Here is a 12,626-nt window from a genome sequence, read left to right on the forward strand (position 1 = left end):
TCTTAAAAATACAGTAAGATTTGTTTGACAGTACCTAGGTATATGATCTTCTCAGAATGTACTTCCCTGATTATTCTTTTTTATTTTTTTTTAAGGGCATATGTAGACTAAATATATGCAGATGAAAAAAGCATTCGGAAGTTAGTAGAATTAGAAAAGCTTCTGAAAGTTTCATGATTTTGCCCATGGTGCAATAATATTAGATTTGAAATACTCAAGACTACTGTTTGAGGAAAGCAGATTGTATGAACATTTATCGATGAAATAAAAGCAAGCATATTTTCAGTATTCTTAGAAGAGAGGAGAATATCAGAATAAAACTCATCTTGAGAAGTAAACATTTTTTTGTATTTAAAATGAAATTGTCATTCAAAAATTATCTGGCAGCAGTGAGGTCAGATCCTCTTACTGGAAAACATGATTGCTGTGTAATGAAGACAGAACATGAGGAAGAACAACTATACTTATGAACACTTGATGTTTACTAAGTAGATTGAAAGTCGTAGATAGGGCTGAGACACCAGATTCCATAAATACAACTACAAAGCCCCTTTCAGAATTGTCTTTGGCCTCACCATGGAAAGAAGTTTGTCTGATGAAGACAGCCAGGACTGGACAGCTCTTTTTCTGATTTGTTACTAACCCAGAACCCAGGAAGTAGGCATTTTTCATGTAAATTTTCAGAGACTTTTGATTTAACAGACCAGAATAAGGTGTAGGAAACCTCAGTTTGTCAGCAAGTTAGAGATTTTTTTTTTCCTTCAAACAGAACGAAATAAGGAACTAGAATGGTGCTTTTTCTTACTTTATTTGGTTGAGTTTGGGTTTGTTTGGTTCAGGTTTTTATCTCATGATTAGTTTAACAATTGAAAAAGAAATTTTTAGATGAATTTTTGTCTGAAAAAAGAGTATTTTGAGTAGATTTTAACCACTGAGAGGAAGGATATTATGTATATATACATACATATGTACATATTAATTAGTTTTTTATTAATTACCTACTAAGTGAGATGATTTTGAGAAATGGAGATTTGAATTGTTTCATTTTAAGAGAGAAATTAAAAGAAGTCTGCTTGAGGATCCTAACTACTAAGCACAGAAATATCAGCTGCTTGTTTTTCTCACAATTTTGTTTTGCTAGGAAACAGCCTTCTGCAGTTACAGGAGAGGCTTCCAAAACCTTGATAGAGTTACTTGAGCCTCAGAGAAAATCTCCATCAGACAAGTTGATACAGCTTTATACATACAGTTTGGCTTTTACCTACTTTGAGTAGCTCACTGTTCAGCACAAGGATTTCTAGAGCTGCCATTTTAAAGCACCTGACTCTCCCCAAAGACTGCACAACTTAAGGAACTTCATTCACAGGAGAGTTATATCTTTAAATAAAACAAAGGAGTTTACAAGCATTTTCTGTTTCTACTTATCTTAAATGTATGCATACAGGGAAAATGGCTAACTTAATAGGATTTAAAATAGAAGATGCCTATTTTCCCCTCTATGACTCTCTTTTTATATAGCTGCACTTCTCATTTCTGTGATTATTCAACTATTGAAATCAGATCTGATGCTGTAGTAGATGTAGGTACAGACAACTCTTAGAGTCATTTCTTGTTTCTTGTTCCTATTCTGATTGAATATTTTTTCTAATTTGATAAAGGCGATGTTGTGTTACTTGATTCGCAATCACTATTTCTATTGGTATATTGAGCTTTTTCTTTTAATTTAAGATAATTGCATAAATACCAAGCATTTTGATTGACTTTTGGTTACTACTGAGATAAAAAAAAGAATATATGATTTCCTGTATGCTTTCATACATATGTACATATACATACATACACATATATATTTATATATAATTTTTTTTTGTCCTCACATATCAGTGTTTGATGTGTCAAGTGATTAAAATTAAAATACCATCAGGGATTAGTGGCTTAGTTATATTCACATTAAAGTTAACAAAACAAAGTCTCCTGTGGGAGTTCAAACAGAAAGAATTAAGCTATCTTAAGAAATAAAAAAGGACCATTGTGTCTGTTTCCATCATTTTTGTAATCTAAATGCTTACTTAAAATTTTAACTGGGAGTCTTAATAAATCCTAGACTATATTGTCCCCTTAGGGTCATAGTCAATATATTAGATAATAAACAAAAAGAAGTTGGTAGGCAAGCTCCTCTGTCACAATCCACAAAAGATTGATTTCTACATACTCGCCTGGGTTTTTTCTAATTTTTCTGAGAACCTTATTTTACTGAAATTGTCCATTGAACTTTTTAACCATGAAAAGATATATCTAACAGGTGAAAAATGGAGGGCAGTTAAGATGTAATTTCCTTTTTCCTCCTCTCCTTCTTCAATTACTTCTTATTTCTGGTGATTCATGTATCTGGGTTGTCCTCACTAAATATGTTATATTGAGCTATTTTTCTGCAAGTTGTATATCTTTATGTGTGTATGTGTGAGTGTGTAGCATTTAATAAGGCTTTCCCAGAGTGAGTGAGCTTGCTGTAATAATTTCTGGGGAGATTGTTGTGAGATGTAAGGCAACTAACACCTAATCTCTTACAGTAGGTTAGGTATTATTTGGTCATTCTTTTTGTCACAACCATTTGTTTCAATTGAAGCATCTGCTTGTGCGGTACAGCCGCACACTCCCATCACCACATTGGCTGTGCCAGTTCAAGCCTTTGTGTTGAAGTGAATCCAATGAGAGTTCACTGCACAGCTGTGGCTGCGCAGAACCTGTGATGGTGCAAGAACAAAATCACCAGATGTGCAAAGTAGCAGTGTTACGGGGGAGGGGGTTATGAAAATTAGGCTGTGTTCTTGGCTAGTTCTGTTAATTGTGCTTTTCCTTAGTTAGTTTGCAGTTTCTCTGGGGTCTTATCTTTGCTATTTTTGGCTGTATGGGGACTACTAGTTGTAACTGCCTGCAAAAATTCCCATTGGTTTAATTTCTTTTAAAGTAAATCACTTGGGAGAATACTTTGAGGCATTTGGACCTATGTTTACCTACTTCTTCAAACAGACAATTCAGGAAAAATATGATGAAGCAGAGTTAGTATCAGATTTTAAAAGGCACTGAGGAAAAATGTAGATATGGTGTCGATGAAAGTAAGAAACTAGTGTGTGATTTCTTCTTAGCTAATTTTTGGAGTTTATTTTTGAGTTATGAATTCTATTAACTCTGTATGGAATGACAAAATAATTGAGTGCAGGGAAATGTAAAGGGGTGTAGGCACAACCCAGGAATACATAACTTCAGTTTAAAGTAAATCATAGAGATAGTCTTGTAGTATCAAATCCTCCATTCATCTAGTCATTGTTTTCTACTTGCAAATAAGTATTATCCCAAGTGAAGAGATCCCATTTACTTGGGAAGTAAATGGAGAGCTAGGGTGGACCAGGTAGACTCATAGGTGTAAGATAGCTCACTCCCTACAATAAAAAAAAAAAGTGGTTATAATTTATTTTTGTCACAACTGCTGAGGAATTATTTTAAAAATTCTGTCTCCTAATGCAGATGGGCAGTATCAGTATGATCTAGAGCTTTTAATTTTTATTATTTAAATAAAAGAATAATGTTGCATAATCTGAATTTTAGAATTTACAACTCCAAGATGAAAATTAAAAAGAATCCTTGTTTATTTGTTTGTTTTGTGACGCTTATTTATATTGATCTGAAGGGCTGTGTTTCGTCTTCTAAATCATCTGCCATTTGCCACTGTCAAAGGCTGAGGCTTATTATCAATAATTTGCAGCTAAGTCAGCATTCAGTTCAAAAGTAGAGGGAACAAAACAAATCTGTTTGTATTTGCCTTTAAAGTTTTAAGCTCAAGTTCTAAACAAATTTTATTTGTCACATTTTTCATTTGTGCAACCAATGGATTTAACTGGCATAAAAAACCTCAGACTGGAGTTTGGCTAAGGTACTGAAACAAGCATTTTATAACTTCTCATAATTAGCATTTCCACAACAATCTCTTTATATGTTTGGGTGTTCAGTGTTATTTTCTTGCACATTTCATATCTTTAATATGTTTCTCCAGGGTTTTCATCAAAGAAAGTGTTTTGATTAATTTTTTCTAGATGAATATACTGTGTCTTTAGTGGATGCTTGCATGAGAGCTTGTGATATTTCACCATCATAATTGATCTGGTGTTTGCAAACCATAGAAAGTGCCTCAAAGGAAAATATTATAGAGAAACAGTCTTGAACACTGTCTTAATTTGTCTGTTTATGATGAGGTTTTGAACATCTGTTTTCCTTTCAGCTGGTCTTTATAAATATTTTGAAGTTTCACAACAGCCCTGTTGATCAGAGTGTGCTGGGGCCAACAAGTGGGAAATACGCACAAAGCAGAAGAGAGAGAGAATATAAATGGGAAACACGGTGACATGAAAGGTGATTGTAGAAGAAAAATGAGAGGAAAATAAGAGGGTAGAGATCCATATTTCCAATACCTCTGTTTTAATGGCCCTCAATAAACTTTTTACATAATAAGAATGTAAAATGATGGGAAAAATACCCAGTGTTTATTATATGTCTGGTACAGTTTGATCTGCCTCACAGACAGATCATCCAGATGTCATGAAAAATAAAAGAAGTCTGGCAGAAATTGAATGTTATACTACACTGCTTTGTGACGTCTTGAAGTTTTCTGATACTTCTCTTCCAGTGATTTTTCATTCTAAGTATTTCTGTATATTCAAGTCCAGAAGGTCCTGTCTGTGTTGCAACAGTTAGTCCCACAAAATAATTTTGCCTTTTTACTGATTATAAGTAGGAAAGAAAGATAATAGTAAGCAAAGCTTCATAATATCCTTCCAATACAAAAAAGAGTATTTAATATGTATTTTTGAGGGAAAGAGTAATAATTGGAAGTAGACACTCAAAGCAACCAGATTAGTAATATTTAAGTAAAATTGTAAAACAGAGGAAAATATGTTCGAGTGAACAATTAAATATAAAAGTTAAGTCTGTGCGGCGTTTATTCACTACGGCCTCGGGCAGCTGGTAAACCCGGCTAGAGTTGCCCTTTGCAGAGACCGTAGCTGCTGCATGCACGGGAGCTCCAGGGCTATGGTGTTCGCCTCCCTCCTTGAGCGCTCCAGTGTGGGTACACAGCTTTGGTGGCTTCACATTGAGAGGAAGCAAAGGGACAAGAGAGGCACACTTTGCTTGCGAGCCTGGGAACGTTTATTTCCCGCGTGATCACTGCTATGGTTGGAGCAGCTGCTCCCAGCACAGCGCAAGGCAAAATGGCAAATGGACAATAGAAAGCTTTAGGTTAAATAGGGGGTGGACGGACAGGGGTGGAAATCCCCCTCGCCCAATAGGGACAGACAACAGGGGAGTGGTGTGGATCACAACAATCTATGGGAACATAACAGAGGTGGGTACAGTGTTCCAGGACAAACAGCATTGCAAAGGTGGGGTGATTGCTACAGAACTTTCAAGAAGAATCAGGGAATGGCTACAAGATTGACATGTAAAAGCTCCTGTGGTAAGTGACTCGGAGCGAACCATTGTGAGGGGAAAATAGGGGTACAGAGAACCAACCTAACTAACATTTATTAAAATCCCTACATGAACCAACCCTACCTACAACAAGTTTGTATATTTAGATTTTGCTTGTGTTGTATGGTGGTTTTCAGGCAATATTTTCATTTTTTTTTGTCGCTAAACTTTGTAGCTAAACAAGCCATAGGTGGCTCTGCTATGCGATGCTATAGGGGATCAGTAGCTAGGAAACAGGTACACATGCAGATTTGTATAATAGTTTCCATAGAAAGGTATATATGGTTCATGTGCAGTTGAACTTAGAAGGCCAAGCAAGAGATAACAGAAGTGAGTTATTGATAAATCTGAGCAATTGGTGGATAAAATGGTATGGGAAATCTGGGAAAGACATCAGTATCTGGTTTTGCCTGGATCACAGACTATTTTAGGATGCTGCTTTTTTAAAGTTAGAAATTTTAAAGATGCCTCTGTAAGTGCAAAATACAATTTCTTACTGATTCAGGGAAAAGATAAATGAGGCAGTCTTAGCAGGTCAAACATGATTAGAAATTCTTAGTAAAAAACCTGACAATTATATGACATTAATATAATTCCTAAAATACAAAATAACCATTTCTTCCCTTTAACTAAGATTGTATATTTAAATATTACCTGTACTGTGATATTCTTTTTCCCCTGTTTTGTTATCGTTCATGTGCTAAATCTGCTAATAGACTTCTGTAACAAAAACTCCATCAAAACATAAATTCCTGCAGAGGAAAAAAAGTGAAATTAATTTTTTCCCTTTCAAATTTGCTAATGAAAAATACTCATGATGGTGTAATGTGATCTATGCCATTGTCTGATGGAAATAGCAAACTGTGTTGATCCAATTTCATTTTCATTGCCACACACAACTGCTGCCTTTTCAAAATGTTTATTAATTTTTTTTTTTTTGCATGTAGTCCAAGTTGGAGAGAAAAAACTGATTTTTTCATGTAAACTTGCACTGAAAATATTTACTTAAGGGATAGAGTTAGTGGCCTTTGGACAGACACTCTATTGTTTCAAACTATAACTGTGAAGATACATTTGATAAGTAATGCAAAGTGGTAGCATGTCTACAATTTTCTTCATAGTCTTGGAAATGTAGTAGATCTCCTAACATATGTAAAGTTTAAATGGGAAGAGCAAAATTAGATATACAATAAAGATTTCTAAATTATCAGGCAATTGATTAAAAAAAAAGAGCAAAATTTTGTATTTTTAGTAGGCAGTAGAATGATCTTTATACTAGTACAACTTATGTAGTTCACTGAGAACATATACTAGTCAAGTAATATTTTAGACAGTGATAGTATTTTCTAACTAGCTCATAAATGATCCTTTTTCACAAAAGCAAAATCTGAATTCTTCCTTAAAAAGAACTTTTGAGACAAGTCACAATGCTAATGAATATTTAAAGTACCAATACTTTACTACATTACCATGTTTAATGATATTTTATTATCACATTTTATTATGTAATTTTATTCCCAAGAATAGAGGCACTTGAGGGAAGGTGCTATGGCAGCAAACAGTGAAGCATATTGATGCCCTCTTGGAAAATAATTTTGAAATGTGGACTTAGAGGTAGGGGGGAAAGGAAAGCTAAATATTTTTCATAGTACAGATTATATAATAATTATCTATATCTGAAGAAAATAGACAATAAATTTCCTCAGGAAGACAGTAGGTTCGATAAAAAACAAACAATGTAGGTTGACTATACTCAGTCTGTACTCATGATCTGGTACAATGGTACTCTACACTGCAGAAAGGTCTTCAAGGTGACCAGGCTTCTTGTGGAAGAGTCTGGCTGACTCTGCAAGGAGGATTAGCAGAACCAAGGCATCTATCTCTCACCCTCTGCTAACCAAATCCTTTCTACAAGACAGACTATAAAACTATGAGAAAAGAAAGCACATACCTTCCATCAAAAATAGAAATCTTGAATAGCAGTTATGAACTCTTTCAATTAATAGCCCATTTGGACAATTCAGTGATTCAGTGATAGAAAGACATACATAACTCCAACAGCTTCCACGTAGAATGTAAACTGACACTATATGTAGTCTCCCTGGACAAAAGAAAGTATTTAAATTTCTCTGATACTTCCAGCAGCATCAACTAGGCATATGAAAAATTTTCCAGATGCAGAGTTCCTGTGAATGCTTCATCATTTCTTTCAGGCAAAAATCAACCAGATCAGTTTCAATAGTTTGCACCGATATTTGGAGCACTTGGATGAACTGTCTTGTCATCAGGATAGAAGGGATGCTAGCTTCTGTGTCATGCCTGTAGTGCACAATGAAGAAAGACAACAAAAGAAAACTGAGATGGTATCTTTAGATAGCACTAAACTGAAGGCCTAACATACCAAATCTAGCAGTATATGAAATCAAGTTTCTGCAACACTCTGGCCCAAAGCTAGACCTTGTAATTTGTCTGATTTTATTAAAAACCTCTTAGTTTGCAGTAAGAAAATAGTTGCTGACAATAACATATACATCAGTCACAAAAACAAATCAGAAAAAATTAGTTCTATTGGTTAGGATGTTCTACTTTATTACTCTTTTAACAATAATTCATTTAATGTCTCTGTCTCCATTTCCCACCAGGAAAATAAGGATTGCATCAACATTCTCTGAACTTCTGAAGTTTCTGTGTGAAAAAGGCCCTTAAATCATAGGTCATAGATTAATTTGGTTTGGAAAAGACCTTTAAGATCTTTGAGTCCGTTACCCCAGCTCTGCCACATCCCTAAGTGTCATTTCTACATATTGATTAAATACTTCCAGGAATGGTGACTCCCCCACTCCTCTGGACAGCCAAATCCAATGCCTGACTACCCTTCCAGTGAAGACCTAAACCTCCTCCAGTGCAAAGTGAGGCCATTTCCCCTTGTCCTATTGCTTGTTACTTGGGAGAATAGATCAACTCCCACATCACTACAATCTCTTTTCAGGTAGTTGTAGAGAGTGTTAAGGTCTCACCTGACACTCCTTTTCTCCAGGCTAAACAGCCCAAAACTCCCTCAGCTGCTCCTCATGAGATTTGTGCTCCAGACCCTTCACCACCTCCATTGTCCTTCTCTGGACAGGCTCCAGCACCTCAATGTCCTTCTTGCTATGAGGGGCCCAGAGCTGGACACAGGATTTGAGGCACAGCCTCATCAGTGTGGAGTATAGGGGGAAAATCACTACCCCGGTCCTGCTGGCCACACGATTGCTGATACGGGAGAGGATGTCATTGGCCTTTTTGGCCACCTGGGCACACACTGACTCATGTTCAGCTGGCTGTTAACCAGTCAGTACCTTCAGACTTGTTGTTGGAAAGCTGTCTACCAGACAGCTTTCCAGCTACTTCTTCTCAAGCCCCATTGCATGGGGTTGTTGTTACACAAGTGCAGAACTATTATGCCCAGGCAAAGTAAGGTATGTGTTTCTCTTAGGATCAAAGGCAGAGTAGGACTCTGAAGCTATTTTTTTTGATCTTTGTTTTGTTTTCACAGTGTGTTATTGAATTTCTCTCACTACCATGTACATGCACCCCAGGGGACATGAAAGGAAATATAAAATATTTGATAATGATCTGTATATCTTTGGAAAGCCTGTGTGCCCATTACAATTCTGATGACACCTTTGAAAATGTTATCTACATTGTTTCTCTTCGGAGAAGTGCATAAGCAACTGCCTATATTATCAGTCTGTGAGAAACCGTATCTCTCTTCTCTGCCTTATCCAGGCTGACATTCTTATCCTTCAAAATGTAAACGGTACAGTGTGATAACAGGATGTGAGGTGATGAAATGTACTCTACTTCTTGGAAGGGCTTTCTGCCAGCATGGCTAAGGCATGATGCGATTCATCAAGCAATAATTTGAGTGTGGGTATCACTTTATTCTTAAGTCATAAATTAAGCTGAATAAATGGCTATGTTCTATGAAAGTTCTTTCCATTGTTCTGAATTGAGTAGAACATTGTGAAATGCTTTGATTTAATCAAAAATTTATCTTCCTACATAGCAGCTCCTAAGAATGCAAATTTTCTTGGAAAAAATAATGTTTGTTTTATCTACTGTTCTGTACTTAAAATTTATTATTTAGATCATAGTTATGATCTTCTTTTTTTGATGATGAAGTATAATGGATTGAGGCATTTGGTCAAACTACTTTGATTTCAAAGAAGAGAATTTGAAAACATGCTAAACATGCTAATTTGGTTGGGGGTTTTTTGTTGTTATTTTGTTTTGGGTTTTTGTTTTTGTTTTTGGTTTTGGTTTTGTTTTTCGTTTTTTTTTTTTTTTTGTTTGTTTTTTTTTGTTTTTGTTTTTTTTTTTTGGTTTTTTTTTTTTTTTTTTTTTGGTAGGAAACAAAATGATACCCTCTTTTACAGCTTGTAAAATTCTCAGGAGATGCAGAAACCTGAAGTTATTGTAGAGGTAATTAGTCAAGTTTAAAGTTGGAATTTTATTTGGCTAGTTCTGCTTAGATAACTTCAACTCAGTACAAAGGAAACCTGGAATGTCAAAGTATTATTAAAATGCATTAATTTCTATATTTGGGCATCTAATAATAGAAAGTATTAATGGTATTTGTCAATTTCATTTATTTTTTGTTGGTTTAAATACCTATTCAATTCTTTGTTCTATTATCTTCCTTCCTAATAAAACTGACATACATATCAATATGACCATTAGCTCTTCTGATTAATTAGTCTGTACAAGTACCTACTTGTCAACAAGTTAAAAGAAAGATACAAGGCCATGGAAACAACTAGCAAACCCACAAAACACCCTCTAGATTTATCAGCACACTGATACTTGACCTTTCTTCAACCCTTTAAGTAGGAGTGGGCTTTGGAGAAAGAAACATTTTGTTGTCACATTTTGCATAACATGCTTTCATAAAGTACTGAAGTGAATAGTAAGGTCTTCTAGCCTGACACAGATGGTAGTGACATTCTTTTCTGTGCTTTAGCACTACAATATGGTATACCTCTGTCCTGGGGTGACTGTATGGCCTGGTATCCCTAATTGTCTGTTCTGCTTTACTGCCAGATATTGAGTTCTGTGCTTTTAAGATTGATTCCGAGAGCGAAGGGGGAAAGACGTGGTGCTCTGTTTGTCTGCAAAAGTGTCAGTTTACCCTCCTGAAATTCCTTTCTCATGGACTGTGTCTGCAGCATGGACAGTGGGAGAGAGCTCTCCTTTGCTATTAGTTAGGGTTTTTTTCTAATTAGCTGAGGCCAGAAGATTTTTTTTTTTTTAACTGTTCAGCTATTGTTCAGTCTGGGAAGAGCAGGACTATGGCCTGGGGCCCCCACCAAGCTGCACTGTGGCCAGAACACTGGACCTGAGCCCCGGAGTGACTGAGAGAGGGCTGAGCCAAGACAAACCCACAAAAAAGACTCTCTCTCTCTGAACTACAGAAGGATTTTCTGAATTTGCCATCTCTTAAGAACAACAAGAGATTTCATTGTTTAATATTCATTTTTTCATGTTTGTGAGTACTTTGCTTGTTAAATAAACAGTTTTTTGGACTTTTTTCCAAGGACATTATCTCCCAAACCAGCTGGAGGAGGGACTGCTGAATTCTGCCCTTTAGGAAGGGCAAGTTCGCTCTGGGAAGGTCCCTGCCAAATTTGTCCCAAACCAGGGAATTGTGGTGCTCAATGTGCTGCATGTGAAAGTGGAAAAAACCTGTACCAATTGTGTTTCGGTTTCACTTACTCTGTATTGGGATTAAGCACTCAGTACCCACCATGTTGCTTGCGTTTATAATGTCTCTCTGGGTGGAAGCCTTGATGTCTCTCTAGTCTCTAGGCCTGTTTGAGGTGTTAATACCTTTCTGGTACCTAGGCTTATTTTCCTATCCACAGATAGCTCCGGTATTGTCCCTAACATGTAGCGTTTACGGTAGAGAGGCATGGATATGAATTACTATAATGCTGGGCTCCTTGATAATGGTTTATAGGGAGTTTACAAAAGTACTGGGGAAAGGACAGAGATTAGCATCCGAGTGTGGGGTTTGTTAGAAATGTGCATGGTATGTTGTTTCTCCATCCTAATCTCCCGAACCGGTTGGGGGAGGGTCTGCTGAATTCTGCCCTTTAGGAAAACATTGCTTTGGAAAGTCCCCTTCCAAATTTGTCCCAAACCAGGACAACCTCAAGTCTGATTTAGAAAAATTTAGAAATGTGTTGTATTGCTTACAATGAAGAGTACATCCTTGTGAAAAAATATTATTATATTTAGCATTATTTTCCCTCTTTCTTGTCATGTATCACAGCACATATATTTTATATACAGTACATATATTACATACTTAATTAGAAGAGATGAAAGCAAATGATATTACATAACCTAAAATAAATGGACAGGGATAATAATAGCAATGGTCCTTCCATGCCACATTCTGCTGTTTCTCCCAGCTCCGGAGCAGCCGCTGCGCCCAGCGGGGCAGTCCCGGTCCCGCCACTGTTCCTGGGCTCCAGGAAGGTGGGTCAGCCATTTCTACCGCCACGCGCGAGGGACCTCGATAAAGGGGGTGAAGGAAGGACCAAATTCCCCACAGCAGGAGCTGAGAGCATTTTATTGGTGTGCTCTCAATCCCTGTGTTGAGAAATATGGCCGCCCAGCCTCAGCTCATTGGGGTTTTATAGGGGGTGGAGCGGGGGGGGGGTGTCACGTGGTCTGGGGAAGCCAATAGGGACGCAGTAGGGGACAGCACCGGGGCCTGGGGGAGCCAATAGGGGCACGGCAGGGGCAGCGCCAGGACCCGGGGCAGTCCCGGGGCTGTGGGAGTGTGGTGTGGAAGGCAGGAGCCAATGGGGAAGTGGCAGGGGTGGTGCCGCGGGTCCGGGACGACCCCGGTCACAGTGGAGGGGTAACAGCAGGGAAGGACCCACAGGAAGAGACGGGGGGGATGGGAGCCAGGCCACATGGTAACTGGGTACTGCAGGGGGGGAAAACCGGGGGATACATGGGGGTACACAGGATTTGCTAAGACACACTAGAACCCCGACCTAAACCCAAAGTCCGGGATGCAATACTTCCCCTGAAAAACTAATATACACTGA

The sequence above is a fragment of the Vidua macroura genome, chromosome 1 (assembly GCF_024509145.1).
Source record: "Vidua macroura isolate BioBank_ID:100142 chromosome 1, ASM2450914v1, whole genome shotgun sequence".
NCBI classification, from domain to species: Eukaryota; Metazoa; Chordata; class Aves; order Passeriformes; family Viduidae; genus Vidua; species Vidua macroura.